The 27,035-nt window shown below is 46.3% G+C and overlaps 1 protein-coding gene across 8 annotated transcripts in view; it reads right to left on the bottom strand.

Annotated features, from left to right (window-relative positions):
• SPIN1 (spindlin 1) overlaps positions 1–27,035 on the bottom strand; it is a 193,993-nt gene that overhangs the window by 120,248 nt on the left and 46,710 nt on the right. The window contains exon 1 of one of the 8 annotated variants that reach the window (XM_033928653.1): positions 14,455–14,574. The exons of the other annotated variants lie outside the window; for them this stretch is intronic. The gene's annotated coding sequence lies outside the window, so the exon portion shown is untranslated. Of the gene's footprint in view, positions 1–14,454; positions 14,575–27,035 lie in introns of those variants that run through there. 8 annotated transcript variants of the gene reach the window in all.

The raw sequence follows: 27,035 nt of genomic DNA, 5'->3' as shown, positions 1-27,035 counted from the left end.
TCTGTCATTTTAGCACGACGTTTTGCTCCTCGGTGGTCTATGGAGGGAGAGCGCCTCGGGTGTTCCGGCGAGGAGTCCGAGGAGGATGGGATGTGGCGAAGCTTGCGCGCTTTTCCCCGGCGTGGCTTGACGCGAGGCTCAGGCTGGTCTGGCACATGCGGGGTCGAGGTCGAGGCCGGTTGTAGATGGGCCATTGCAGCGGACAGCTCCGATGAGATCATCGCTCAGAGTAGGTCCTGGAAAATGGGCACGGACAGCATCGAGGGCATGTCCATTGCCTCTGTGCGCTCCACCGGGGGCGACCTCGTATCAGAGTATTCCCGTGTGGTGGAGGCACGGCCCGAAGGCTTGGAGGACTTCGCCGGGGCTGTAAGCATGGGACTTCCGCCATGCGTCGCCGGTGTCTCCGAGGCTGGCTTCTTCGTTGTTACGGGACCTGAAGAGGGAAGAGGGGACTTACCCGGAGCCGAGGCTTTCTGTTGTCCCGAGGACTTCGGATTCGAGTCTCGAGGCGATGTCGATGTATTTGGGGCCGAGGTCAAGGCCGAACTCGAGGCCGAGGTAGAGGGTTGGTCGGCGGCGAAGAGATCCGCCATGCGGGCTTTTCTTCAGCGGAAGGCCCGGTTCTGGAAAGTAGCACACTGGGGGCAGGAGTCGGTTGGATGAGCGGCCCCCAGGCAGAGGATGCACCGGCGATGCGGGTCTGTGATGGAAAGAAGCCGCTCGCACCGGGTGCACTTTTTAAAGCCGGTCAAAGGCCGGGACATAGAATCGAAACTGGCCGCGGCTCGAGTAGACACGTGGCCACGGGGACCCGGAAGCCTCCGGGTCAGTCAAAACGAAGCAGGAACAATTTGGAACAAGAAAAATTTCGTGCACAGCGACTTAATCGAGGAAAAATAAGAAAAAATTGCGGTGCTAGAAGGCAGTTGGGGCAGAGCCTGGAAAAACACGACTTCTAGGCTCAGCGGAAAATTTTGAACTGGAGACCACGAGGGGATGCGCCCCCTAGTGGAGCAGGAAGGCACGCATGCGTGGAGCAGCAGAGCAAACTTAAATCTTCAATCAAGTTTGCTTGAAAATGCTTCCGCATCGGGGCTCCGTAGATGACGTCACCCACATGTGAGAATATCATGCCTGCTTGTCCTGGGATAAACTGAAATATGTGCATTCTTACAAGATGGAAAGGCATTAAGCCACCTAAAAGGATGAACTTGCATCCAAAATGGCTATCTGCTGTATAGGTATGCTCTGATGAGTTACTGAATCAGCACTGACGTAGAAACTCAGAAGTACAGTATGTAGATAACAGACTGCAACCTCAGAGCCGAAGAGCACAACTCATTGTTGTCACGCTAAAGAGCATGTCCAAAGCCACCATTGCGAAAGGCACACAGGAAATTCCTTTACGTAGCTATGTTGGAATCTGCTACAGGTTTGGGGATGCTTTGCTGCAGCAGGACCTGGAAAGCTCACCATCATAGAATTCACCATGAATTCTACAGTGTATCAGAGGATGTTTAAAGAACATGGGAGACTATCTGAAAGAAAATTAAAGCTGAAGCAGAACTGGACCCTGCAACACAACAATGACCCAAAATATACCAGTAAATTCACGAAGGACTGGCTGAAAACTAAGAAATGGAGATTCCTAGAGTGTCTGAGTCAAAGGCCTGATCTTAATCCCATTGAGATGCTGTGGGGTGATTTGAAATGGGCTGTACATGCAAGAAACCCCTCAAACATCTCACAGCTGAAAGAATTCTGCATTGAGGAGTGGGCCAAACTTTTCTCAGACTGATGTCAGAGACTAGTAGATGTCTATAAGAAGCGTCTCACTGTAGTTATTTCAGCCAAAGGGGGCAACACTTGCTATTAGGGGGTCCTAATTTATTTCTTAATTAGAATACACATTTTTATGGATATCTTTTGTTTCATGAGTAAATCAATGAAAATTTTTGTTGTTTACCTGCAATTACATCACTTTCTTTTCCAGAGATAAGTTAAAAAAAAAAAAAAGATTTGACATTGATATGTGAACATTTCTTAAGAAAGAATGGGGTGTCATAATTTTTTTTCACATGACTGTACAACTATATGCAGGGAGAATCAAATTAAAGTTAGAAATAAGATTTAAATTTAGTAAAAAGATAATAGCAATAAGCGATATATTAAGAGTTAAGGTAGGAAGTAAACTCATTATGTAGTGCTCCAGAGAGAGAGATATAAAGTGCTGATTAAAGAAACATTGCTTGTTAATCTAATCTAGTATTTCTGGTTCAAGGCGATTTACAATATAAGAAATTACAGAATATATGCACTACATTATAGCAGTTTGAGGAGGGCAGAATTATGAATGGAGTTAACAGGGAAAAGAACATGGAGGTTCTATGACTGTAATGGTATAGCACTCGCATAGCATGTAGAATTTAGTAGTATTAGGTATTCTGAGTTGTTTACGATGTGTATGCTTTTAAAGATGAGTTTTTAATTTTTTCTGGAATCTGTAGTAGAATATTTGTAGAACTAATTAAATATAGGAATTATAAGATTATGTGTGTATACAGAACATTCTAACAAGAGATGTGATAGTATACATATTTTGTAATGCTATGGGAATATTAAGATATAGTATAAGGTAAGAAGAAATAAGGAATAAGGTAATTAAAGCTTATGCAAGTAAATATATGCATAGAATTTGAAGGGGAAGTATTGCAGGTGTTAAGTTGGTTTCCAACAGTCAATTTTTACCTATGATATTGTGATCTGTCCTACTATTGTGCTGTCTAGCATTGTTACATAACCGATGTGATCTAAAAGAAGCTATAAAATGTAATAGTGTGGAAGCTCAACCTCGGAGTATAGGGACAGAAGAGAAAGGCAACTACTCATATATTCCCAGGCACAAACACTGCCTTTTGATTTACAATATTCAATTTATTAATCTAATATGGTATCATTATATTACAGTCTTTGTGTCTACTTGCCAACTCCATCTCGGAAACAATTCCAAAAGCATCAGAAGCCATAAACTTGATGGAACATTGGATGACAGACTTCAAACTCAAGCTCAATACTGAGAAGACAAAATTCTTTGCCGCTTCACCGCGCCCTCTTGACACCAAAACCCCACTAGACATCAACAAACATAACTACCTCATACAGCCCACCATTAAAATACTGGGTGTAACTCTGGACCAATGCCTCACCATGAAAGATCAGGTGGACTCCCTAATCAAAAAGAGTTTTTTCACCCTCTGGAAACTTAAATCCATTAAAGCATACTTTGATAACTCTGCCTTCAGAATCTTGGTACAATCCCTCGTATTAAGTCAACTCGACTACTGTAACATCGCCTACTTAGCAATCATCCAAAAGAATATGCGACGATTACAACTAATGCAAAACACTGCGGTCAGACTAATCTTCGGTCTAAAGAAGTTCGATCACGTGACGCCATACTTCAAACAGCTACACTGGCTGCCGATGGAAGCTCGTGTAAAGTTTAAGTTCGCCTGCCTCTGTTTTAAAGTTTTCTACGGTTTAACCCCTAAATACATCACTAACCTATTCTCCTTCTCAGCCAACAAACACAAGAGAAGCTCCCACTCGCACTTCGTTTCTCCCCCGGTTAGAGGATGCAAACTAAAAAAACATCATGAGCATCTTCTCTCACATCAGGCTGCTCTATGGGGTAAAGACCTAGAACAACTCCTATTGCCCACCACTTATGAGGTATTCAGGAAACGCCTCAAAACCCACCTATTCCTGAAATACCTAGACAGTTAACCCACTTCCCTCTTTCCCCTCCCTTGCCCTTTCTCCCCATTGTTCCCCACATCCCTTAAGTTAATTCAACTTGTACGTCAATTCAACTTGTACTCCACTAATCTTCTGTAAACCGCATAGAACTTAACGGTATTGCGGTATATAAACTGTTATTATTATTATTACTTAATTTTTAGCTGCAGGTTGAGAATCCTTTCCCTGGAAATTGTCTTCTTGTCCAACCGACAAGAGGATAGTGTTTCAATCAATTATCAACAGCAAACTTGAATTGTATAAAGTAGACATTATTTGTCCATCCTTGGTTCTAAATGACAAATAGCAGACTCTTGAGAAAGGCATGAGTTGCCGAAACACTGGCAGTATAGTCTACGGAGCCAGAAAGCCCTGTCTCTCATCTCTGCATTCTAATTGCCTTTCTTGCACCGCGGCTTCTTTATTTTTACTTTGGGAATTGCTGTGCGGTATTTTGTACTTTTTTTTCTCCGCTCGTATGTCTTTTCTTTTTCGTTTTTGGTGACTGGGGGATCCCGGTTCGCCTTGACCGCCTGGCCTCGCTTGGCCGCGGCCTTTCTTTTACCTTATGTCCTGGCCTCTTCACCGGGTTTAAGAAGTGTACGCAGTGCGGTTGGGTAATTTCCATCACAGACCTGCACCGCTGGTGTATCTTGTGCCTGTGTGCTGATCACCCTAATAATAATAATAATAATAACAGTTTATATACCGCAGTACCGTTAAGTTCTATGCGGTTTACAAAAGATTAGTGAAGTACAAGTTGAGAGACACGTGGGATCTATTCACAGAGAAAGGTAGGGGAGGGTCATTGGGGTGGGCAGACTAGATGGGCCGTGGCCCTTATCTGCCGTCTATTTCTATGCTTCTATGTTTCTATGAACTTAAGGGATGGGAGAACAAGAGGGGGATAGGGCAGGAGAACCGTTATAGATGGGAAAGAGAGGAACGGGTCAGCTGTCTAGGTACTTCAGGAACAGGTGAGTTTTGAGGCGCTTCCCGAACACCTCGTAAGTGGTGGGCAGAGTTGTTCTAGATGGAGTGGGAGGAGTTGTTCTAGAAGTGGGAAGAGTTGTTCTAGATCTTTACCCCATAAAGCTGCTTGTTGTGAGAGAAGGTGTCCATAGTGTTTTTTTAGTTTGCAACCTCTAACCGGGGAAGAAACGAAATGCAAGTGGGAGCTTCTCTTGTGTCTGTTGGCTGAGAAGGAGAAGAGGTCAGTTATGTATTTAGGGGCTAGACCGTAAAGAACTTTAAAGCAAAGGCAGGCGAACTTAAACTGTTGCGCTATCCTTCAGCCTCGGGCTCTTCGGTGGCGGCGGGCCAGAATTATGGAGTTCTTCGCCTCGACGTCGGCCTCGAAGACCACGGTCCCCGGCAAGTCTCCTTCGACCTCGAAGGCCTCGGTGACCCTGACCTCGGCTTCGGGTAAATCTCCTCTTCCTCCTTCAGGTTCAGTGGCACAAGAAGCCACCCTCGGAGTCTCTGGCCATCCAGGCGGTGAGTGTAGTCACGCCAGCCTCGACGAAACCTCCTAAGACCTCTAAGCGTGCCTCCACCATGCGGGAATACTCTTCCTCAAGGTTGCCCTCGGTGGAGTACACTACAGCACCTGTCGGATCCAACTTGGTCTCGGTGTCCATGTTTGAGGATATGCTGAAGGCTATTATCTCCTCGGCTTTGGCCCAGCTTGCCCCGACCTCGCTTGTTGCGGAGCAGCCTGAGCGTCACCCCGAGGTTCTCGAGGCAAGGTGAGTCGGTCTTCGCGCATGTCCTCGACTGATTCCTCTCCTCTTCTATCGAGGCATGCTTCTCCCGCTGCCCGACCTCAGTCGCGGCACTGGTCGAGGCGTCTGTCCCCTTCGTCCCGGAGGCCTACGAAGAAGCCCAGGGATTCTTCCCCGAGGCGGGGTAGGTCCCCGGGCCCTCGTACTACGGGGTCCTTCAAGCCCTCGGTCTCCCGTGCAGTCTCGGGTTTCGCATCGTGAGGCCCCGGTGTCGGGGGGGGTTCTGGCTCTTTTCCCCCAATGCTTATCTTCGTCCCAGGGCTCTCTGGGGCGGCTTCATCGGGCCTCGGCACCCCGGCGCAGTACTCCAGGTAGGCTTCTCCCTCCTTTTCTGCTGCCTTGCAGTCTCGCTCGGCCTACCCCATTGAGGGGCAGTCTGAGAGCCGACCTTCTTCCTTCACCAGGTTCGTGCAGGACATGGGGAAGGCGTTGCATTTGGACCTCCAGTCTGATTCCAGGTACACCAAGGAATTCCTGGAGGAGATGGAACTTCCCCATCCTCCTAAGGAATCCTTGCGGCTCCCCCTGAGTCTGTTGCAACAGACTTTTATTCAAAACTTGGAGACTCCTTATGCTATCCCGGCCATTCCATCTAAAATGGAGTCTCGGTAGAATCAGAAAATAATATTAAATATTGAACTAAGGCCAGTACTGGGCAGACTTGCCCGGTCTGTGTCTGTATATGGCCGTTTGGTGGAGGATGGGCTGGGGAGGGCTTCAATGGCTGGGAGGGTGTAGATGGGCTGGAGTAAGTCTTAACAGAGTTTTCGGCAGTTGGAACCCAAGCACAGTACCAGGTAGAGCTTGGATTCTTGCCCAGAAATAGCTAAGAAGAAAAAAAATAAAAAATTTAAATTGAATCAGGTTGGGCAGACTGGATGGACCATTCAGGTCTTTATCTGCCGTCATCTACTATGTTACTATGTATTAGATCTAATAAAGATTCATTGTTGTATTACTCCTTGGTTGTCAACATCTCTTCTCCATGACTCCTGTATTTGGATTTTTGTTCCCGTCATAGAGATGTTTATCAGATTTGCCCCTGAAGAAAAGGAGTAGCCAAGCTGGAAGGACAATTGAGGTAACTGGGATCCCCCGCTGACCAGGAAGGCTTTCCTCTGCCGCCAGCTCTGACATCAGAGGGAAGTCGGCTCCAGCTGAGGGGGGCCTATTTATAAATGGAATTCCAGTAGCGAACGCATTGGGTGCGGGGATGGAGGATTCTTCCACCCGTGATAGGAAGGGAGGGTGGCTGCTGGACTCACAAAGGGGGATGGGGCTGCTGCTGGAAGCGCAATCACGAGGGAAGCTACTGACCCAGAGGGGAAGGAAGGGAGGCAACTCGTCAGATCCTTTACTGCGGGGACAAGGCCTTTCACCACTCCATGGTGAATGGCCTTGCCCCTACCCGCGGCAACCAGTTGATTGCATCCCCCCCCATTCCAGCGGGTTACCCACAGCTAGCTGCAGGTAACAGTCACCGTGTCATTCTCTAATACTGGACTCCACCTACAGGAAAAAGCTGTGCTCCTCATACCGAGAGGAATCTGTACTCTCCTTACAGAATTGACTCCATGCTCTAGATCTAGAGGGAAAGTAGTGCTCTTAAGTAAACAGGAAGGTAGTGCTGAACATGCAGAGATGAAGCTGAACACCATACACACACACACGCACAGTGGCATTCTTCCTACTGTGACAGAGTTGCGTTCTACATTCGGAGATACAGCTGCCTTCCAAAATTAAGAGACATAAAACCCGAGATGAAGCTGTACTCCCCATTCAGCAACTAAGCTTGACAAACAAGAAAGGGCACATCTAAATCTGTTACCTGAGCCACAGCACCACACTCTATATTATATTACATATTTCTATTCCGCCATTACCTTTCGGTTCAAAGCGGATTACAAAAAGAGTTATGGAAGAAGGGTTACAACATTAGATCAGAGAAAGTTTCCAAGAGAGGGAAAAGTAGGATCTGGGGTTAGGGAGGGGATGGTAAGAGGGGAGTTAAGCTTTATCATGGTATTAAGCTTTATTAAGGGATTTCTTGAAGAGTATAGTTTTTATTTTCTTTCTGAACATCTTGTAGTCTGGGGTTGTTGTCAATAGGTTGGAGACTTGGTTGTCTATCTTCGCTGCCTGAGTGGCCAGTAGTCCGTTGTATAGTTTTTACCGTTTTACTTCTTTGATTGGGGGGTAAGTGAATGGGGGGGTGTTTTTCTATGCCTGGTAGAGGTGGTTTGGATGAGGCGGTCGTTTAGGTAGGTTGGGCTGTCTCCATTTATAGTTTTAAATAGTATACAGTAGAATTTAAATTGTATTCTTTCCTGGATTGGAAGCCAATGAGAATTGATGAATGCCTCAGTAATGTGATCATGTTTTTTCAATGAATAGACGAGTCTCAGAGCTGTATTCTGAATTGTCTGTAGTTGTTTATTCAGAAATAAAGCTGTGCTCTAGCTGTGCTCCACATTCTCAGATGGATTCTTGCTTTATATCTGAAGATGGAGATGTATGCTATGTACCAAAATAGATTTGTTACCTACATTCAGAGATGGGGCTATATTCTACATAAGAGAAAGAGTCCTGTTCTACACCTAGGACTAGATGCACTAAACAGGATTGGTAAGACCGTGTTTGTCTGCTTCAATCTGATTTTTGACCGATTCAAAAAGAGCTAATACACTAAAAGATTTGCATGCAAATGATTCACATAGAGGTTCCTCGCAATCCCCATCTTTCCGATTGATGGCTGAGAGCGACTCTCACATGTTGAAAGAGCCAGCATGGGAAGCACTGAAAGCAGCCTCCTACCTCTCAGATGTTTGAGACAGGAAACCTTTTTTATTAATGGGCACAGATGATGTGCGTGTTACACATGCAAAATATCTGCCCAATTAAGGAACCCCCCCCCCCCCATTGATGGCCCTCCCCAACGAACTTGGCACTTGAAATCCACTATCCTGCACTAGCAAAAAATTGGCTATGCTGACCACCCCCAAGCAAAAAAGTGGCAAGAGGGCTGCCCACTTTCTCCTGCCATACAGACCACATACCCCCCAATGGCAGTGACATAGCAAGAGAGATGCCCACTCCCTCCTGCCATCAGAGGTCCCCCCAAATCCCCCTACCTTTCAAGGAAGTTGGGAGCAGGAGGGATGCTTAGTCCCTCCTGCTCAATGTCAGCTAGTCTAAAATGGCTAAGGCCTAAGGCCCTGACTGGCTTAGATGCCTCTAAGGCAGGGGTCTCAAAGTCCCTCCTTGAGGGCCGCAATCCAGTCGGGTTTTCAGGATTTCCTCAATGAATATGCATGAGATCTATGTGCATGCATTGCTTTCAATGCATATTCATTGGGGAAATCCTGAAATACCAACTGGATTGCGGCCCTCTAGGAGGGACTTTGAGTTCCCTGCTCTAAGGGGAGGGGTGTTAGGCTTCTGAGCCAATTTGGGCCTTAGACTGTATCTCAAGATACAAGAGAGAGGAGCCCAAGGTCCCGATTGGCTCAGACACTGGGGAGGAGAAGGCTGCCAATTTGGACAGGCAGGCCTCGGAGCAGGAGTGAGACTAAGCATCCCTCCTGCTTCCAACTTCTTTGAAAGGTACAAGCAGTTAGAGAGGCCAAGCTTCGTGTAGAAGAAAACCTAGCAAAGAACATTAAGAAAGGGGACAAATCCTTCTTCAGGTATATTAGCGACAGAAAAAGAAACACAGATGGGATAGTACACCTTAAAAAAACCAGACGGGAATTATGCAGAATCAGATCCCGATAAAGCCGAACTACTGAATGAATACTTCTGTTCAGTCTTCACTGCGAGGCACCGGGGTCTGGTCCAAAGTTGCAAGCAAAGCAAAGCTCAGAAGACCCATTTTGGAATTTCGAGTTCACACCCGACGACGTCTACAGAGAACTGACAAGTCTCAAGGTGAACAAAGCCATGGGACCGGACAATCTACACCCCAGAGTGCTCAGAGAATTATGTGATGTCCTGGCGAAACCGTTATCCGTGCTCTTCAATCTCTCCCTGAGAACGGGGAGAGTCCCTTTGGATTGGAAAACAGCTAACGTAGTCCCACTGCACAAAAAGGGTTGCAGGGCAGAGGCTTCGAATTACAGACCGGTGAGTCTCACATCGATAGTGAGTAAACTCATGGAAACACTTATCAAATGCAAATTAGACACGATCCTGAACGAAGAGAATCTACGGGATCCCCACCAACATGGATTCACCAAGAGTAGGTCCTGCCAATCGAATCTCATCAGCTTCTTTGACTGGGTAACAAAAAAGCTGGATTTGGGAGAGTCCCTGGACGTTGTGTACTTAGATTTCAGTAAAGCTTTTGATAGCGTCCCACACCGTAGATTATTGAGCAAGATGAAATCGATGGGATTAGGAGAAACCCTAACTGCTTGGGTCAATGATTGGCTGAGTGGTAGACTTCAAAGGGTGATGGTAAACGGTACCCTCTCCAAAACATCGGAGGTGACCAGTGGAGTACCGCAGGGCTCGGTCTTGGGCCCGATCCTTTTCAACATATTCGTAGGAGACCTGACTCAGGGGCTTCAAGGTAAAATAACACTATTCGCTGATGATGCCAAATTATGTAACATAGTAAGTAAACACAATCTGTCTGACAGTATGACGCAGGACCCTCTTTTGTTGGAACATTGGTCCTCGACCTGGCAGCTGGGCTTCAACGCCAAAAAATGCAAAGTCATGCACCTTGGCAGCAAAAATTTGTGCAGAACTTATACCTTGAATGTTGAGACCTTAGCTAGGACTACAGCAGAACGAGATTTAGGAGTCATCATTAGTGAATACATGAAAACTGCCAATCAGGTGGAGAAGGCTTCATCCCAAGCAAGACAAATGTTGGGTTGTATCCGCGGAAGCCCGAGGTCATTATGCCATTGTACAGAGCCATGGTGAGACCTCATCTGGAATACTGTGTACAATTCTGGAGGCCACATTACCGTAAAGATGTGCTGAGAATTGAGTCGGTTCAACGGATGGACCCCAGGATGGTCTCGGGGCTCAGGGATCTCGCATACGAGGAGAGGCTAAATATATTGCGGCTATACTCTCTCGAAGAACGTAGGGAGAGAGGAGACATGATTGAGACTTTTAAATATATCATCGGTCGCATCGAGGTGGAAGATGATATCTTCTTTCTCAAAGGACCCTCGGCCACAAGAGGGCATCTGCTAAAACTTAGGGGCGGGAGATTTCATGGCGATGCCAGGAAGTATTTCTTCATTGAAAGAGTGGTTGCTCATTGGAATAAACTTCTGGTGCAGGTAATCGAGGCCAGCGGCGTTCCTGATTTTAAGAGTAAATGGGATGCCCATGTGGGATCTCTAAGAGGGCAGGGTTAAGGGGATGAGTCATTAGGGGAGGGATGGGTTAAGGGATGGGTCATTAGGGCAGGGATCTCTAGGAGGGTAGAATTAGGGGGGTGGGTCAGTAGAGTGGGCAGACTTGATGGGCTATGGCCCTTTTCTGCCGTCATTTTTCTATGTTTCTACAAGTAATTGAGGCCAGCAGCGTGCCAGATTTTAAGAAAAGATGGGATTGGCATGTGGGATCTCTTCATCGAGGAAGTTAGGGGGTGGGTCATTAGTGTGGGCAGACTAGATGGGCCCTTTTCTGCCATCATTTTCTATGTTTCTAGGGGGGTTTCAGGGGAGCTCCGGTGGCAAGAGGAAGTGGGCATGGACATCATTCCAGCTTTTTGGAGGGGGGAGGTAAGGGTAGGGGATGTTTGGGGGGCACCTGGTGGGGGGGGGGGTCTTCGGTGGCAGAAGGGAGTGGGCATCCTTCCTGCCTTTTGGGGATGGGAAGGGGCAGGTATGGGATCGTCAGGGAGGGCAATCAATGTCACTGGAGGGGGGGGGGCTTTTTTCTATGGGATAGATATTTTGCATGTGTAGAAGGTATACAAATTGTCTTTGGCTGTCCACTGGGTGATATCAAGTCTTGGGCTCCACATATCATCTGTACCAGTAATTCCAATGGACCGTGACTGCCTCAATCAATGAAAGGCAGTGATGTCATTTGCAATACCTATGATATGGAGGGAACTGCAAGACCATATTAAAGACTGCTACTTTTGCTTGTGAACACAAGTCGATTCTCAGCTAAAACTAAAGCAGAAAATTATATATCCTACTCTAGATTCTGCTATTAAGCCTGTTCCTCATGATAACTCACTGTCTGTCCCTGTACCTCCACAGGATGGACTTGCTTCTGTGGAACATGATGAGGAATGTGATGAATATGCAGCAGCTGGTCACAATCCAGAATTTCAGAACCAGAGACCTTTATACAAGCTGAGCTCAATGATTTTAGTCATGATTGTTTATTGTGAGCTTCTATACCGCTACTAATTACTAGGATGTCAATTCAGAGCGGCTGGCATGAGCTTATGTAAAAGGTGTTACAATACTTGAGCTTCTGAGGAGCTATTATAATAGAGTTACAAAGAGCTTCTGCGAGGTGTTGCAATACATAGGCTCTATACAGAGTTACAGGGGCTTCTGTAGCGGTGTTACAATACAGAGTTATTAATACTAGCATAAATCAATCAATCATCCTACTTATATGTTTATACCAAATCAACTGTCCTACCTATATTCACATCTCATATTAAATTTACTATTGCAGCTAAGCACACAATATTTACACACCTCCTAAGGAGTTTGGCCTATTCAACTAAATATAGTCTATATATATGTAGCTGTATTGTGTTTTATTTTTGAAGTGTTATCTTCCTCAGTCTAGTTTTCTGGACCTCAGCTCTTGGTCTATTTATATCCTATTATGCTCTTCCTATTGCGTTCCTGATTTTTTTTTTTTTTTTGGGGGGGAGGAGGCTGTCTCCTCTATGTTGTTTTATTGGTTAAGTAGTCTACAAAGAGGATAGTCTTTATCCCTTTCTTGAACTTTCCGGTATCTTTTTCTAGTTTTAGATCTAAATCTTTCAAAAGAAAAAGCAGAACTTCTTGATTCAAGGCTTAAGCAAAAGCACTTGCTTGCAAAAGATGCTAATGTAACTAATTACAGAAAAAGGAATCATAACTTAACAACATTCTTCACTGTAAATGGCTCATTGTGCTTTTGTCATGACATCAACAGGCTCAACAGTTTGTCACAAGTGCATTGTCCAGATAATGGTGTCTCTTCACTGATTCTTCACAAAGAAGCTTGAAGGCAGTGTTACTGCACAACGGAAATTACAAACCAAGTATACCAATTGCCCGTTCTGCTCATCTAAAGGAATCTTATGAGAATATGAAGAATTTACTAGAAGCAATCAGTTATAAAATACACCTGTGGAACATCTGTTGTGATCTGAAGGTCACTTGCATGCTAATGGGAATGCAAGGAGGATTCACTAAATACTGCTATTTCTTGTGCTTGTGGGATAGATCTACAGCAAAACATTATGTTAAGCATGTCTGACAGCTGAGGGATACCTATAACCCACGGACAAGCAGTGTGAAATTTATGCCATTGGTGGATCCTCATAAAATATTTCTTCCATCTCTTCCTAGCAAGCTGGGATTGATAAAGAACCTGGTAAAGGCCATGAGTAAAGCAAACTCGCCAGGTTTTCAATATCTTGTTAAGAAATTTTCAAAAATCAGCACTGCAAAACTGAAGGAAGGGATATTTATAGGCCCACAGATCAAGTCCGTTATGGATGAAGATTTTAAGCAATCACTCTCAGCAGCTGAGCTTGAAGCTTGGGAGGCAATCAAATGGTTAGTGGAAAATCTTTCTGGGAAACCATAAGTCTTCTTCATATAAGGAAGGAGTTCAGAATCTCCTTGACTCATATCAGAAATTTGGCTGTCAGATGCCATTAAAAATACACTTTTTGCAATCACATCTTGACTTTTTTCCAGAAAATCTTGATATGGTGAGTGATGAGCAAGAACGTTTTCACCAGGACATTCAGTTAATGGAGCATCACTACCAAGGTTTCTGGAATGAGAGTATGATGGCAGACTACTGCTGGATGTTTTGCTGTGACAATCCAGACACAACTCACAAAAAGTAGTCATACTCTAAAGCATTTTTGAAGAAATATTGGTTGCTAAGTGACAAAGTCCAGTATAATTATGCTATGCTGTGTGCTTATTTGACTTTGAACCGAAGATACTGCAACATTTCTTTAAGTTGATGCTGCAATTCTTAAAACCCTATATGCTAAAACCCTATTAACTATCTGCCTCTTTTACAAAGCCGTGCTAGCAGCTGCGCTGCACTAACGGCCCCAAAGCCCATAGAGATTTAAAGGACTTTGGGACTGTTGCCGCGTGCTCTGTAAAAGAGGCCATAACATTGGTTATAACTTTAAAAGTTTACGTGATTGAAAAAAAACTAATAACAGATCTTAAATCAGCATGAAAACTGATTTAGAAAAATGTGCTGTGTTGTCAGGTAATTAAAAAAAAAAAAAAAAATGTTTGTTGCCTGGTGTAATGAAGTGAGCTGTAATGGGAGAGCAATATTGAAAAAAAACTAATTTGAGCCACTAAATACCTGGGGGCCTGTACTTGAAGAACTCTATTACAAAGGGCTCAAAATTTAAACAATACTCTGGCTTCAAAAGGGAGCCAATGAAGCTCTTTACAGTACTCAGTGACATGATCAGATTTCTTCAGATCGCAGATTAAGCGAATGGCCGCATTTTGGATTTTGCATAGGCTGTATAGATTTTTGTGCTGACCAGCAAGGTGGACTGAATTGCAATAATCCAAAGTGCTAAGCACTAGTGAATGAACTAACAATCTGAATGAAACAAAATCAAAGTAAGATATAATCGTATGCAATTTCCAAAAAATGAAAAAACATTTCCTACCCAACACATTGGTGAAAGTCTTCAAAGAAAGATTCTGAATTGAGAATCTTAGGAGTTGAATTAGACAGGAATCAACAGGGTAAGTTACCCCATTTAGTACAAAGTATTTTTTTCTAGTACCTGGTAAGAAGGGGAGACAAAGAAAAACTTGGTATTATCAGTGTTAAAGTTTTAGATTGAATTCTTTCACCCAATTCTCCACTGCATGAACAATGTCTTGAATCAGGTTATGAGATGCTGAAACACTAGTACTAACAGGAATTACGATGGTAATATCATCCGCATAACTATAAAGTTTTAAATTGAATGACGATAGTCTCTGACCCAGAGTGGATAGATAAATGTTAAAAAGCACCTGAGAGAGTGGAGAGCCCTGTGGAACAACACATGGGTTATTCTATTTATCTGATTTAGCGATACATCAAATATTAATAAACCTTGAACCTTGAATAAGCTCCATTAAAAAAAAAACAAAAAAAAACACTTGGTATGTGCAAGTTTGCAAAAAGTCTTGAAACCATCTTAACACCTTACCAGAAATATTGATTACGTCTAGACAATTCAATAAGGTATCATGATTGACCAAGTAAAATGCACTGCTCAGATCAAATTGTAGGAGCAGTGTTCCCACTCCCTTACTGAACAAAGCATAAAGATGATTTAGAAGGTAGAGAATCAATGTTTCACAACTGTGGTACGGTTGAAAACCTGACTGAAATTCATGTGATAGTCTAAAAGTTGCTGATAAACAGAGCCTTCCATTAATTTTACAAATATAGGAATCGAAGCCACTGGTCTATAATTACTGACCTCAGTAATGTGATTCTTTAGGTTTTTAACAAGTGGTGTAACGCACAGTTACTAACCGTAACAAATGTTATCCAGGAACAGCATGCAGATATTCTCACATATGGGTGACATCATCCATGGAGCCCCAGTATGGACAGCTGCAAAAGTGCATCGGCACTTTAAGAATTTTAGAGTTTGCGACTGACCGCACTGTGCGAGTGCCTTCCCGCCCAACGTAGGCGCGCGGCGCCTCAATTCAGTAAGCCAGCTAAGAAGCCAACCAGGGTAGGTGGGTGGGTTGTGAGAATATCTGCCTGCTGTCCCTGGAAAACACAGGTTACCGTAAGTAAATGCACTTTATCCCAGGACAACCAGGCAGCTAGGAAAAAATACTGGAAGAACAATTGATTGAGATGAAACTCAGTGACGACCTTTAGAAGGAACTTTGGATGAGTGCAAAGCACAACCTTATCATGGTGGAACACTGTGAATGGTGGGTCTGCCACTAGCGCTTGAAGTTCACTTACTCTTCTGGCAGAAGTGAGAGAAATAAGACAACTTTTCAAGTAAGGAAACTGAGATGAGACGTAGACATTAGTTCAAATGAAGGCTTCATCAATTTAGCAAGAACCAAATTGAGATCCCAAACCACTGGAGGTAGTTTGACATTGAAAAGTACTTTCACAAATCTGGAGATAAGAGGATGAGCAGTAAGAGGTTAACATAAGAACATAAGAAGTTGCCTCCACTGGGTCAGACCAGAGGTCCATCGCGCCCAGCGGTCCGCTCCCGCGGCAGCCCATCAGGTCTATGGCCTGTGAAGTGGTTCCTGACCATTTCTATAACCTACCTCTGCTTCTATCTGTACCCCTCAATCCCCTTATCCTTTAGGAACCTATCTAAACCTTCCTTGAACCCCTGTACTGTGGTCTGGCCTATCACAACCTCTGGAAGTGCGTTCCATGTGTCCACCACCCTCTGGGTAAAAAAGAAGTTCTTAGCATTTGTTTTAAACCTGTCCCCTTTCAATTTCTCTGAGTGACCCCTAGTACTTGTGGTTCCCCACAGTCTGAAGAATCTGTCCCTTTCTACTTTCTCTATGCCCTTCAGGATTTTGAAGGTTTCTATCATGTCTCCTCTAAGTCTCCTCTTCTCTAGGGAGAACAGCCCCAGCATTTTCAACCTGTCAGCGTATGAAAAGTTTTCCATACCTTTTATCAGTTTAGTCGCTCTTCTCTGGACCCCCTCAAGGACTGCCATGTCCTTCTTGAGGTATGGCGACCAGTACTGGACACAGTACTCCAGGTGCGGGCGCACCATTGCACGATACAGCGGCATGATGACTTCCTTCGTCCTGGTTGTGATACCCTTTTTAATGATACCCAACATTCTGTTCGCTTTCTTTGAGGCTATCGCACATTGTGCCGATGCTTTCAATGTTGTGTCCACCATCACCCCCAGGTCTCTTTCAAGGTTGCTCACCCCTAGCAATGATCCCCCCATTTTGTAGCTGAACATTGGGTTCTTTTTCCCTACATGCATGATCTTGCATTTCTCTATGTTAAAACTCATTTGCCACTTTTTTGCCCACTCTTCCAGTCTCGTTAGGTCCCTTTGTAGCAGTGCTGTGGAGTCGGAGTCGAGGAGTCGGAGGAAATTTCGGGTACCTGGAGTCGGAGTCAGAAGTACAAAAAACTGAGGAGTCGGAGTCGGAACATTTATCTACCGACTCCATTTTTGAACTTGGCATTGCAATCACAAGCGATTCTTTCAGCTATAGCACCCACTATATACACAGCACAAATGTTGTGAGCAGCTTCTGCGGCCTTAGAACCTTGATTAAAAGCAAAAAGAAGGTGGTGTCGAAAATGCTCATTTCTCTCAACTTGACATTCCATTTTAACGATCTGAAAATTAACCAGTGCTGTGGAGTCGGAGTCGAGGAGTCGGAGGAAATTTCGGGTACCTGGAGTCGGAGTCTGAAGTACAAAAAACTGAGGAGTCCGAGTCGGAACATTTATCTACCGACTCCACAGCCCTGCTTTGTAGGTCTTCACAGTCTTCCGTGGTTCTAACCCTGCCGCAGAGTTTGGTGTCATCAGCAAATTTAATAACCTCACATTTCGTCCCCGTCTCCAGGTCGTTAATAAATATATTGAACAGGAGCGGTCCCAGCACCGATCCCTGTGGAACTCCGCTCGTGACCCATTGCCAGACTGAGTAATGGCCCTTTACTCCAACCCTCTGTTTCCTGCCTGCCAGCCAGTGTTTGATCCATTGGTGGACATCCCCTTGCACCCCGTGGTTCCACAGCTTCTTGAGTAGTCGTTCGTGAGGTACCTTGTCAAAGGCTTTTTGGAAGTCAAGGTAAATAATGTCTATGGATTCCCCTTTATCCATCTGGCTGTTTATTCCCTCAAAGAAGTACAGCAGGTTCGTGAGGCACGACCTTCCCTTGCAGAAGCCATGCTGGCTCGCCTTCAGTTGACCATTGTTTTCTATGTGTTCGCAGATTGTGTCCTTAACCAGTGCTTCCATCATCTTTCCCAAGACCGAGGTCAAGCTCACTGGCCTGTAGTTTCCCGGGTCACCCCTTGATCCCTTTTTAAAGATGGGCGTGACGTTTGCTATCTTCCAGTCCTCTGGGATCTCCCCAGTTTTTAAGGATAGGTTACATATTTGGCGAAGTGTTTCCGCTATTTCGTTTCTCAGTTCTTTTAGTACCCTTGGGTGGATGCCGTCTGGACCAGGTGATTTGTCGCTCTTCAGTCTGTCTACCTGTCGGAGGACATCCTCTCGGCTTACCTCTAGTTGGACCAGCTTTTCATCATGGTCTCTGTTTATGATCTCCTCGGGTTCTGGGATATTGGATGTGTCCTCTCTCGTGAAGACTGACGAGAAGAACTTGTTTAACCTGTCAGCTATCTCTTTTTCCTCCTTTACCACTCCCTTCCTGTCTCCATCGTCCAATGGTCCCACTTCCTCCTTGGCTGGTTGTTTCCCCTTCACATACCTGAAGAATGGTTTAAAGTTTCTTGCTTCCCCCGCGTCTCTCCTCATATTCTCTTTTTGCTTTTCTAACCACTCGGTGACAGTCTTTTTGTTGCCTTTTGTGCTCCTTCTGGTTGTCCTTTGTTGGGTCCTTTTTCCATTTTCTGAAAGATGTTTTCTTGTCCCTTATCGCCTTTTTCACTGCATTTGTTATCCACGCCGGGTTTTTTGTTCGATTCTTTTTGCACCCTTTCCTAAACCTGGGGAAGTACAGGTTTTGTGCTTCGTGCACCGTGCTCTTGAGTAGGGCCCAGGCTTCCTTTACGGTCTCCATCTTCCCTGAGCTGTTGCTGAGCTTCTTTCCCACCATTTTCCTCATGGCCTCGTAATTTCCTTTTCTGAAATTGAGTGCTGTCGTTGTGGTTCTTTTCACCTTTGATGTTCTTATTTTTAGTTTGCACTGGATCATGTTGTGATCGCTGTTTCCTAGTGGTGCTAGTACTACCACCTCCTTTGCGGGTCCCCCTAGCCCATTGAGGATTAGGTCAAGAGTGGCATCTCCTCGTGTTGGTTCCGTGAAACAGTCCCTCACCGCCTCCAGGAATTTTGTTTCTCTCGTGCAATTTGAGTGTCCAATGCTCCAGTCTATTCCAGGGTAGTTGAAATCCCCCATTACCACCGCACTTCCACTTTTGCATACCTGCCTCAGTTCAGCCTCCAGGTCCTGGTCGTTTGCTTCCGGTTGTCCTGGTGGGCGATAGTACAGTCCCAATTTTATGTCTGCTCCATTTCCTCCTGTCAGCTTAACCCATAGTGATTCCAAGCCGTCCGCCCTTACTGTTGTTTCCATCCTGGTTGAAGGGATGGAGTCCTTTAAATATAGCGCTATTCCTCCACCCTTCTTGTGTGTCCTGTCCCTCCTATAGAGTTTGTACTCTGGTAGGACCACATCCCATTTGTTGTCTTCGGACCACCATGTTTCTGTGACTCCAATTATGTCTAGGTCCTCCTTACTGGCTATAAATTCTAGCTCTCCCATTTTGGTTCTTAGGCTCCTAGCATTTGTGTATAGGCAAATTAATTCCCGGCTGTTAACCTTCTCTGTTGTTTTCCCTCGTGGTTTGGTGCTCCTGCCGACCCCTTCATGAGCTGCCACTGGTTGATGGAATGCGGTGATAGCACTGAGATGGGCTCTAATGGATGTGGATTTGAGGCCAGAGTCAGATAAATGAAGGAGATAATCCAAAACTGAGGAAACAGAGATGGATTTGAGAAGGGTGATGAAGGAGACACAAAGCAGAAAAAAAGTGTCCATTTTTGCTGATAACACTGTTGAGTGGCCGGTTTTCTGGAAGCTTCCAATATGCATCTGACATGCTGAGAAAGGTGAAGATCAGCTGAACTCAGCCCGAGAGTACCAAGCTATCAGGTGTAAAGACTGAAAGTTGGAATGTAGAAGTAAACCATGACTCTGCATAAGAAGAAATGGAAAAATAGGCACAGGTATTGGCTCCTTGATGCTGAGTTGAAATAGAAGGGAGAACCAAGGCTGTCTGGGCCACTGAGGAGTATCATAGTGGCTGACTCCTGCTTGACTTTGACAAGTGTCTTGAGAATGTGAGGGATGGGTGGAAATGCATAGAGAAACTTGTGCGTCCAATCCAGAAGAAAAGCGTCTGCCTCCAGACGATGAGAATACAGTCTAGAGCAGAACTAGGGCAACTTGTTGTTATGGGGAGATGCAAACAAATCTACTTGAGGAGTTCTCCATTGAGAGAAAACAGGATGGAGAGCTGCAGAATTGCTTGTCCATTCGTGAGGTTGAAAAATTCTGCTGAGTTTGTCTGCTAAGAAATTCTGTTCCCCTGAATATAGACTGCTTTGAGAAAGATGGTATAGTAAGTCTGATAGTATAGTAAGTCTGATGGTATAGTAAGTCTGATTTGTGGCTAAGAGCACACCTTGAGATGAAGGTTCCTTGATGAACCAGTCGTCTAAGTAGGGGAAGACTTGAAGGCCCTGAGACCTCAAGGCCACCACCACCAGGCAGTTGGTAAAGACTCTGGGAGAGGATGCCAGGCCGAAAGGTAGAACTTTGTATTGATAGTGGTGGTGTGCCACTTGAAATCTGAGGTATTTTCCGTAAGACGAATGAATAGGGATATGAATATAGGCTTCCTTAGATCTAGAGGGAGAAATGTTGGATGTGATGGTAAGAGAGAGAACAGTGGGATGGAATGTTGGATGTGGTGGTGGAGAGGAAACAGTGGGACTTCAGGGACCAGACAGACTCCATCTGACCAGTAGAGGTAAGAACGTCTTCGGACACCGACTAGCCCGCCTGCTTCATAGGGCTTTAAACTAGGTAAGTCGGGGGAGGGTACCCAATCACATATTAGTGCAGAAAGGAATTATCCTGATGAGGTGAGTCGAAACTCCGCTTCCATGTCCAAGGTAAGTACCCGCATTGCAAACAGTTCTTTAGGAGTCACATCGACTCGGGTAGGATACGCCTCACAGGGACTTAGCAAACACAAGATATGGAGGGCCATGTAGGTCAATGCACACAGTTTAGGTAACAAAATTCTAGAATTGGAGGCTGAAATAAGGAATGCCGACCTAGATGTGGTGGCAATATCTGAAACTTGGTTCACGGACTCACATGAGTGGGATATGGCTATACCGAGCTGCAATCTACTTCGTCATGACAGAGAGGGCAGGTTAGGAGGGGGGGATAGCTCTATACATTAAAGAGGACATCAAAACCATCAGGATCACAGATGTCAAGTACACCGGGGAGTCCCTCAGGGTAAACCTGGCAAGAGGCAGAGAAAAATGCCTGTATCTAGGTGTGGTATACAGACCCCCAAGACAACTGAAAGACATGGACGCAGAATTAATTGAAGACATAGAGAATATCATTCTACGAGGAGAAGCTGTACTGCTAGGGGACTTCAATATGCCTGATGCAGACTGGAACTCATTTTCAGCGACAACCAGCGGTAGCAGGAGGCTCTTAACCTCCATAAAGGGAGCACATCTCAAACAAATGGTAACGGAGCCCACTAAGGCCCAGGCGATCCTCGACCTGGTACTCATCAAGGGGGAAAGCGTCTCAGAGGTCTCAGTAGGAGATACGCTAGCCTCCAGCGACCACAACATAGTATGGTTCAACCTTAGGAAAGGCTTCCCTAGATCAAACACGAAAACAAAGGTACTCAATTTCCGGGGCACAGACTTTGCACGCATGGGAGATTTCATCCATCGGACGCTGCAGGACCAAGCGGAGACCGATGATGTAGAAGCTAAGTGGTTAACACTGAAATCAATCATACATGAAGCAACTAGCCGCTTCATAAAATCAGTAAATAAACGGCAAACAAACAATAAACCCCAATGGTTCACCGCGGAGATCTCGCACCTCATTAAGGAGAAGAAAAAAGTGTTTCTCTCCTACAAGCGCACGGAGAAAAGAGAGGCAAAGGTAGAATATAGGACCAGGTCTACAGCGGTCAAAATGGCAGTTAGGGAGGCAAAACTTCGAGTGGAAGAAATTCTGGCAAAAAACATTAAAAAGGGGGACAAATCCTTCTTCAGGTATATTAGTGACAGAAAAAGGAACACAGGCGGGATAGTACGCCTTGGAAGACCGGACGGAAGTTACGTGGAAGCAGATTCCGATAAAGCCGAACTACTGAATGAATACTTCTGCTCAGTCTTCACATGTGAGGCACCGGGACACGGTCCGCAGTTGAAGGCAACACAAAGCACAGAAGACCCGTTTCAGAATTTTGAGTTCACACCAGGTGAAGTTTACAGTGAACTGGCAAGACTCAAGGTGAACAAAGTCATGGGACCAGACAATTTGCACCCAAAAGTGCTCAGAGAATTGAGCGATGTTCTGGCGAAACCGTTGGCTGAGCTATTCAATCTCTCCCTAAGTAAGGGGAAAGTTCCCCTGGACTGGAAATTAGCTAATATCATTCCTCTGCATAAAAAGGGTTGCAGGGCAGAGGCTGCGAATTATAGACCGGTGAGTCTCACATCAATATTGTGCAAACTCATGGAAACACTAATTAAAAGCAAATTGGACATGATCTTGAATGAAGGGAATCTTCGGGATCCCAGTCAGCATGGATTCACCAAGGGTAGGTCCTGCCAATCCAATCTCATCAGCTTCTTTGACTGGGTAACAAAAAAGTTGGACTTGGGAGAGTCTTTGGACGTCGTGTACCTGGACTTCAGTAAAGCTTTTGACAGTGTCCCACACCGCAGGCTGCTAAGCAAGATGGAATCAATGGGGTTAGGAGAGACACTAACTGCATGGGTCAATGATTGGCTGAGTGGCAGACTTCAGAGGGTGGTGGTTAATGGTCCCTCTCTAAAACATCGGAGGTGACCAGTGGAGTGCCGCAGGGCTCGGTCCTGGGTCCACTCCTTTTCAACATATTCATAGGGGATCTGACTCAAGGGCTTCAAGGTAAAATAACACTATTTGCCGATGATGCCAAACTATGTAATATAGTAAGTGAATGCAGTTTACAGAATTATATGGCGCAGGACCTGCTTACATTGGAAAGTTGGTCCTCAACCTGGCAGCTAGGCTTCAATGCTAAAAAATGTAAGGTCATGCACCTCGGAAGCGGAAATCCATGCAGGACGTACTTCTTGAACGGAGAAACTTTAACTAGGATTTCAGCAGAACGAGATTTAGGAGTAATCATCAGTGCAGACATGAAAACTGCCAATCAAGTGGAGAAGACTTCATCTAAGGCAAGGCAGATATTGGGTTGTATCAACAGAAGTTTCGTCAGCCGAAAGCCTGAAGTCATAATGCCGTTGTACAGGGCCATGGTGAGACCTCATCTGGAGTACTGTGTGCAATTCTGGAGGCCACATTACAGTAAAGATGTGCGCAGAATTGAATTGGTTCAGCGGACGGCCACCAGGATGATCTCGGGGCTCAAGGGTCTCTCGTATGAAGAGAGACTAAACAAATTGCAGCTCTACACTCTCGAGGAACGTAGGGAGAGGGGAGACATGATCGAAACATTTAAGTACCTCACGGGACGTGTCGAAGTTGAAGATGATATTTTCTTTCTCAAGGGACCCTCTGCCACAAGAGGGCACCCGCTCAAACTCAGGGGCAGAAAATTTCATGGCGACACCAGAAAGTATTTCTTCACAGAAAGAATGGTTGATCATTGGAACAAGCTTCCAGTGCAGGTGATCGAAGCAGACAGCGTGCCAGACTTTAAGAATAAATGGGATACCCATGTGGAATCCCTACGAGGGTCAAGATAAGAAAATCGGGTCATTTGGGCATAGACAGGGGGTGGGTAAGAAGAGTGGGCAGACTTGATGGGCTGTAGCCCTTTTCTGCCGTCATCTTCTATGTTTCTATGGGATAGATGAAGAACAAAAGTAAGTGTAAACCTCCTATCTTTTCTATTTGAACTGTACTTTATTTTGAAGACTTTTGGTTTAATGTTTAATATTTTTACAGACTGTACTGGACAGAATCTGAGTTGCATACAGTTTTAACTTAAGAACAGTTTTAAAAAAACGGAACTCGTTTTTAACCTGAGGACTGACTATATATTACAGAATGTTTTTGCTTTTAAATGATCATTTAAAGAGGAGATTGTGAAGTTTTTCAACTGGCCTTTGCTATGAGAAATCAGTGCCTTGCAAATTGTGCATGTAGCTTTGTTTGGTTCTTTGTCATTACTGTAAAGCAGTTGTCTCAAACTTGTGGCCCGGGGACCACATGCGGGGGCCCGCCAGATACTATTTTGAGGCCCGCAGTATGTTAATCATAATCACAAAAGTAAAATAAAACAGTTTCTTGATCATATGTCTCTTTAGCTATAAATTACAATATTATTATTAAGACATTGCCAAAAGAAAGATATATAAACTATAAAGAGCTTTACCGCATGTAAAATTGTCATTTCTTTAATAAGACGTTAACTATTTTTTTCTGAGGACCTCCAAGTACCTACAAATCCAAACTGTGGCCCTGCAAAGGGTTTGAGTTTGAGACCACTGCTGTAAAATATATCTATTTTCTTTAAGATTTATCATCACTCTTATATAACATATAAAAGTCTTAAATTTAAAATATTAAGCCAATTTAAAATAGCCATATTTAAGCAAGGTATAAGAAATATGTGAATGGTTGTTTCACAACACAAAAGGTTGAACTTAAGTGGTACCGTCCCCTAACCTTCTGTTTCCTTACCCACCCTTTCATTTATTTTTATATTGTATTTAATCCATTTTTTTTCTCCCTCATTTTCTGTAGAATTTTTATGTCATAATTGTTTTTAATGCCCTGTTTGCTGTAAAAAAAATTTTTTTTTTTTTTAATTTACCTACTTTTAATTTTGTAAATCGCATTGGATTTGGATACTGCGATTACCGTATTTTCGCGGATATAACGCGCACCTGTGTAAAACGCGCACAGGGGTATAGCGCGCAGAAATCACGATGATATGTACCAAAACTTTTCTATACCGCGCTCAGGCATATAACGCGCATGATGCCCGACGCTCCTTTCGCCCGCCCTGACTTTCCGTGCGCTGTCCCGACTCTCCGTTCACCCCCCTGACTTCCGTGCACTGCCCTGACTTTCCGTGCGCTGTCCCGACTCTCCGTTCACCCCCCCTGACTTTCCGTGCACTGTCCCCCCTTGAAGTCATGTCCCCCCTTGAAGGTCTGTCCCCATCCTGAAAGCCTGATGCCCCCCCCCGACGTCCGATACATCCCCCCCCCCCGGCAGGACCACTCGCACCCTCACCCCGAAGGACCGCCGACTCCCCAACAATATCGGGCCAGGAGGGAGCCCAAACCCTCCTGGCCACGGCGACCCCCTAACCCCACCCCGCACTACATTACGGGCAGGAGGGATCCCAGGCCCTCCTGCCCTCGACGCAAACTCCCTCCCCCCAACGACGCCCCCCCCCCAAGAACCTCCGCCCGTCCCCCAGCCGACCCGCGACCCCCCTGGCCGACCCCCACGACACCCCCACCCGCCTTCCCCGTACCTTTGTGTAGTTGGGCCAGAAGGGAGCCCAAACCCTCCTGGCCACGGCGACCCCCTAACCCCACCCCGCACTACATTACGGGCAGGAGGGATCCCAGGCCCTCCTGCCCTCGACGCAAACCCCCTCCCCCCAACGACCGCCCCCCCCCCAAGAACCTCCGCCCGTCCCCCAGCCGACCCGCGACCCCCCTGGCCGACCCCCACGACCCCCCCACCCCCCTTCCCCGTACCTTTGGAAGTTGGCCGGACAGACGGGAGCCAAACCCGCCTGTCCGGCAGGCAGCCAACGAAGGAATGAGGCCGGATTGGCCCATCCGTCCTAAAGCTCCGCCTACTGGTGGGGCCTAAGGCGCGTGGGCCAATCAGAATAGGCCCTGGAGCCTTAGGTCCCACCTGGGGGCGCGGCCTGAGGCACATGGGCCAAACCCGACCATGTGTCTCAGGCCGCGCCCCCAGGTGGGACCTAAGGCTCCAGGGCCTATTCTGATTGGCCCACGCGCCTTAGGCCCCACCAGTAGGCGGAGCTTTAGGACGGATGGGCCAATCCGGCCTCATTTCTTCGTTGGCTGCCTGCCGGACAGGCGGGTTTGGCTCCCGTCTGTCCGGCCAACTTCCAAAGGTACGGGGAAGGGGGGTGGGGGGGTCGTGGGGGTCGGCCAGGGGGGTCGCGGGTCGGCTGGGGGGGCGGTCGGAGGTTCTTGGGGGGGGGGCGGTCGTTGGAGGGAGGGGGGTTTGCGTCGAGGGCAGGAGGGCCTGGGATCCCTCCTGCCCGTAATGTAGTGCGGGGTGGGGTTAGGGGGTCGCCGTGGCCAGGAGGGTTTGGGCTCCCTTCTGGCCCAACTACACAAAGGTACGGGGAAGGCGGGTGGGGGTGTCGTGGGGGTCGGCCAGGGGGGTCGCGGGTCGGCTGGGGGACGGGCGGAGGTTCTTGGGGGGGGCGGTCGTTGGAGGGAGGGGGGTTTGCGTCGAGGGCAGGAGGGCCTGGGATCCCTCCTGCCCGTAATGTAGTGCGGGGTGGGGGTAGGGGGTCGCCGTGGCCAGGAGGGTTTGGGCTCCCTCCTGGCCCGATATTGTCGGGAAGTCGGCGGTCCTTCGGGGTGGGGGTGCGAGTGGTCCTGCCGGGGGGGGGGTGTATCGGACGTCGGGGAGTCGGCCGGGCAAGAGGGCTTGGGCTCCCTCTTGCTCCGATCGTGGATGCGGGTGCGGGTGGGAGCGCGTGCGAGCGGTCGTTCGGGGTGGGGGTGCGAGCGGTCCTGCTGGGGGGGTGAATCGGGCGTCGGGCGGGGTGGGAACTATGTTTAAAAACTTTTCTATACCGCGCTCAGGCATATAACGCGCGAGGGGTATGCGCGGTACGTAAAATCACGTATAACGCGCGCGTTATATCCGCGAAAATACGGTATATCAAATATTATAATAAACTTGAAACTATAAATGAAACTTCATACCAGCCCAGCATAGATCCAAGAGAATCTTTGATGGGTTGCAGTGGGCTTTGACAGAAATTCCAGTGACTGGGAAGTAGGACTGGTGCTGGGTAGACTTCTAAGATCCATGACCAGAAAATAGCAAGAACAGATCAAGAACAAGTGTTTTTTTGGGTGACGGTGGGAGTCGCATTCATAGCACATTCTGAGGGGAGGGAAGACATCTCAAGGTTAATTTGCAATATTGTTGAATTGCTGATTTAAACAAGTATTGACACAGTGATTATGACTTTGGTTGCAGCATACGTAATTATAAAACCATGCTT

This window comes from Geotrypetes seraphini, chromosome 1 (genome assembly GCF_902459505.1).
Source record: "Geotrypetes seraphini chromosome 1, aGeoSer1.1, whole genome shotgun sequence".
NCBI lineage: Eukaryota > Metazoa > Chordata > Amphibia > Gymnophiona > Dermophiidae > Geotrypetes > Geotrypetes seraphini.
Note: the sequence above shows the minus strand (reverse complement) of the source record. Positions and strands in the feature narration are given on the sequence as shown.